This window comes from Notothenia coriiceps, unplaced genomic scaffold (genome assembly GCF_000735185.1).
Source record: "Notothenia coriiceps isolate Sejong01 unplaced genomic scaffold, NC01 NC01_scaffold00037244, whole genome shotgun sequence".
Lineage (NCBI taxonomy): Eukaryota > Metazoa > Chordata > Actinopteri > Perciformes > Nototheniidae > Notothenia > Notothenia coriiceps.
In genome coordinates this window covers 7,172,265-7,177,302 of record NW_011369945.1, presented here as the reverse complement: position 1 = coordinate 7,177,302, position 5,038 = coordinate 7,172,265, and positions in this window count along the sequence as shown.

Genomic DNA, 5,038 nt, shown 5'->3' with positions numbered 1-5,038 from the left:
AGTTCATTGGAATTGCTTTCTTCTTTCTCTGGTTGACCTGGCCTAATTATCCATGTAATGATATAACCCTGGGGGGAAAGGGGATCTCCCTCTGTCTGTCACACACGCACGCACACACACACACACACACACACACACACACACACACACACACACACACACGGCCTCCTCGTTCCCATAGAAAACCAAAAAGCCCCTTGCTGAAAGAAGCGAAGACAGGGAATGAATTTCACTCGCTAATTAGACCGGACCCTGCCTCTTATTCACAACCTGGCCATGAGAACAGAATATTATAGAAAAGAAAAAGGTACAGTGTGTCCAAAAATCCTGACAAAATGACAACGGGCACTTTAGGAAGTAAGATCACAACAAGTGCTTTCTCTTTAGTCTCTGCAGCTCTCTTGTCAAATATTTTTTTAAATGCTGTTTTACATTTAGAAAAACCACCAGGGAAAGCATTTCACACAAACTGAATGATGTTTTTCTCTGTCTGCAGTTTGTGTGAAATTGAGGAAAAGACACTGTGACAGGAGAAGCATTCTGGCTCATTGTCAAATGGTGAAACATCTGAACACATTTAAATGACAGTGAAGCGGAAACCCAGCAACACAAATGGCCTTAACTGGGTTTTCTAGAGATATGCAGAGCTTCAGGTGAAATTCAACAACTGGATTTAATTGGTGAATTAAAATATTATCCAAGCATATGGAAACAACTTGTTTGAACCCTCTGCCGACAAATCACCAAGGTCTTAGGTGTCTACAGGCATAAGACTGTATAAACGGTATCAGTTTTAACCAGCACAGGTCATTGGCTACTGAGGATATGAACAAAGAGAGACGATTGGAAATAAGTAAGAGTAACATGGCTGATAAGTATTTGCTTCTTTACCGACCTGCACGAATAACATTAGTGATACTGATGCATCAACTTTAAAGCAGTTGATTTAAACTATAATTTCCCTTGTATAACTGCATACTAGTACACACGTTGTAATCTGTGTTAATTTCTGCTCTAATTTTTGGCAAATGTTAGTATTTGCAGATATTAATGAGTAGAGGTTTCATCAGAAAAAGGAAGAGTCAGAGGAGACAGTTTCTATGGTAGTTTAAAAACAAAATATAATTCAGTGTCTAAATCACTGCTTATGAAAACATAAGCAGTGATTGAGTTTATCTCTAACAGCGCTGTTTGGAAGAATAGCAGGAAAACGTCAGCTCTCTGCCACAGGCACTTGGCCTCCACTCAGCAGAGAGAAGAGGATACACATTAATCAGATTACTTTGTTTCTGCACTTGTAAGAGGAGACTGTCAGCAGTGGGATGCAGTCTGTCCCAAATTTAGCCTGAGACACCAACAACAAACCTCTGTTTAGGGACGGCTGAGGCCCCTTTAAAGCTCTGGGACCACACCGGGGCCACACCGGGGCCACACCGGGGCCAGCTACATTATAATGCAAATATCACAGATACATGACTTTCAAAACGTTATATACAGTACTACAAAGCGTATACTTTGATACAGGTACATACATGAATACTGAGAAGTATCCATGCACGTATCAAACACATGACTTGTGCACGTTTATCTAAGTACAACAATACACATTCTACAGTTGTGAGCATACAAGTAAAGTACAAGAGAAAGACAACAAGGTGTTACAAACATTAAAGGTTGGGTAGGTACATTTGGAGAAACCAGCTCGAGTGCGTTAGAATGGAGATGGAAGGCTGACAGGCAGGTAGGCCATCCAGTTATTTTAGCCGGGCCGGCTCAGATGATTGGTCGTGCTTTTTACAGCGCCACGGCTTCCACAGATGATATTTTTTTATGGATTTTTTGTCAAAGCACTTCAGATATTCATTGCTATCGGGATGTTAAGAGCATTCCATGGAATATAACAAAAAGTGTATCTCGAGCCGGTTTCTCAAACTTACCTACCCCACCTTTAAGTAAAGTATAAAAAGACAAAGAAAGTGTATTTGACTCACATTAGAAGTCAGTTCTCCTTTATTCATGGGGATGTCCAGCTGCTTTGACGTCATTTTGTTCTTGACTGATGTCTTCCTCCTCTTTGATAGTCCTGTTGTTTCAGAATCAGAAGCAGAATGGGTTTTATTACCAAGGAATCTGAGAATGTTTCTTTGGTGTAAATGGCACGTACAAAGACACAGAAGAAGAATACGGTGTGTTTGTATAAAAAAGAAGGAGCAACAAAAAGATATCTTAAAAACTCTTATAAAGACCATTGTAAAAATAAATAGACATATTTACACAAATATGTCAGAAACTGAGTTAAATAGCTGTGAAGGTTTAAAAGTGTGGAGCAGATAAAAGATAAGATAGGACTTTAATATTATGGAAATTATAAGATACAATAAACACAGCAGTAAAATAATAAAAGTAAGAATTATAATAATTAGACTGTATACTAACAGTGCATTTAACAAATTAAACAACTACAGGAAACATAGACGGTCAAATAATGAGTGTAATGTGTGCAGTGACGAGCAGCGTGTTAATAATGTAAAGTGGCAAATACGTAATTTGTGCAAGTTAATATTGCACATTGTTATTAATATTGCACATGATAGAAAGTAGAAAGTGTTTGTTATGATGATAATGCTATTTATATTGCACATAGTAGGAAAGACCTCCTGTTGGCGTTCTGTTGTGGTCTCTGTGGTGGTTGTGCAGGATTTAAAGCATTAAAATACAAATATATTGTTCGGATACAACATTCATATTTGTTTTGTTTACAGAAGTATTTTTCATCTTTAACCGTCATTAGCACGTTAGCTGGTAGCATGCATTAGAACGTTAGCTTCCAGCGTTACCTAGCGACAATGGAACACCAGCTGACTTAACTGTACCTGAAAGCTAACAGCTGTTTCATTTAAATACCGTTGTTATGTTATTTATAGCATAGAAAGAGTGTGAAAGGCTTGGTAATTTACTACTTACTTTGTTTTCCAGCGACGGTGCTGATGGCAGTGTGGTGTTGGTCTTACAGAGGCGCCTCTGATTGAGATGTTTTTTACTAAAACTAATCAAGGGCTGATGAGAAACACCTGGCACACTTTCCTCAGGTGCGCGTCGTTAAGGCTGCAATACTCTATCTGACCACATATACTATATAAAGACCAGGGGGCGCTGTTTCACCCATTTTCACTCAGCATGTTAAGAAGATATTGCAAATACATTAACAATAACATAAAATAAACATTAACTGTAAATAGGCCTATATATATCAAATGCATATTAATTCATATGATAGAATACAGCATTTTAAATATACAGAATAAGTTATAATACCCTATATTAGAGCAACCTACTAGTAAAAGAATAAACCTAGGATACACATTGTAGAAGTGTTTTTACACAACAAAAAAAGGTTTGCATTATTATTATTAGTTTCATTATCATAAATTAAATACACAGTTCTGGGAACTAAATGGTACAGCATATACTGTTGTATGTCTTTATATTTGTTACATAAGATTATATGTCTAGTATTTACAGTTGTAAAGCCTGAAATCATCTGATCCATCACATTAGATAGAGAATTGAGCTGTGGCCTTGAGCAGAGAATGTGTGCGCACACAGTGTAATGTTCATACTCCAGGTGACGCCTACAGCCTATAGCTTTCAGCTAACTAGAAGTCTTTAAGGCTCAGATTGTCTTGTATTGTGTTGAATTTGATTCTATTGTGTGTCAATACAATGATGACAGTGACAATGAAGAGTGCTGGAGGGCAGATGGAGTAAAGTTTCTGCACAATTTCCCTCATTTAGAGAAGATAGAGGTGGAGAGAAGAAGACAAGGCCAATATATTGGCTCTAAAACATAGCATATTCAAATATATCTTACATTTTTACAAGATTGTGTCACTAAACACTATCAAATACAGTCAGAACTACCTGTGCATATATCCTAGATCCATCACCCTTTAAAAGCTGGACCATGATAATGAGACAGTCCTTTGTACGGACAAAAGAGAAGCTCACAAAAACAAGAACAACAATGTGAACTGAGTCATAAACAATTGGTGGCAAATAACAGCAATTTCACAGCTAATTCGTAGATTTCACGTGTGGACGCCTCCATCACCTCCCTCCGTTTAATGCTGTGAGAAGAGACACACGCTGACATTACAGACAAGTACAGTGTGTGTGTGTGTGTGTGTGTGTGTGTGTGTGTGTGTGTGTGTGTGTGTGTGTGTGTGTGTGTGTGTGTGTGTGTGTGTGTGTGTGTGGGTCTCAGGTCTAATGATTTAAGTCTATAGTCTGAGTGTCAGACCTAGCCACACACACACACACACACACACACACACACACACACACACACACACACACACACACACACACACGTTACAGGTGTCACCATGAAACTGATTTTTGCACCCTCATCTCGCAACGGAAGAGCATTTTGGGCCTTCAAAGGATTACTTTTGAATCTTGTATTTCTAGGAGTCACCTGTTGCTTATTGCAGGGTTAGATACGTCTGAACATGATGGAAAATAAACTGATATGTATTTGGTGTCTTTGATTTGTTTGCCAGTCCCATTTCTGTCCCTATAGGGTTTTATAAAGTCTTCCATGTGTTGAGTATGTTCATATGATTGGGAGTTTGAATTCATCCAACATATTTGGTTACAGCCCTCACAAATATCTTAACAAAAAGAGGTGGTTAAGTACTTGGTTACACCTTGAGTTTCACCTCCCACCTCTCTAGATTCTATGCTAAGTTAATACGGTTAAATTAAAGGTAAATACATTGCATATTTATAGTCTACGTTTTTAGTGGCATTTGATGAAACAGCAGGTAAAACATTAAGACTCAGGTCGTTCTGCTCTTGCTTTGAAAAATGGTTCAATGAGTCATTGCAATTAAGCTACAGAAAACAGGTTTGGGAGGTAAAATAGGTCACTTTTAAACATATTTCTTCTGCTTTCCCAGATTTCACCTCTGACAGTGTTGCCCTAGATATTTCTCCATCCTTGTCAGACACACTTTCAGGTCTCACGGCTGCCAGC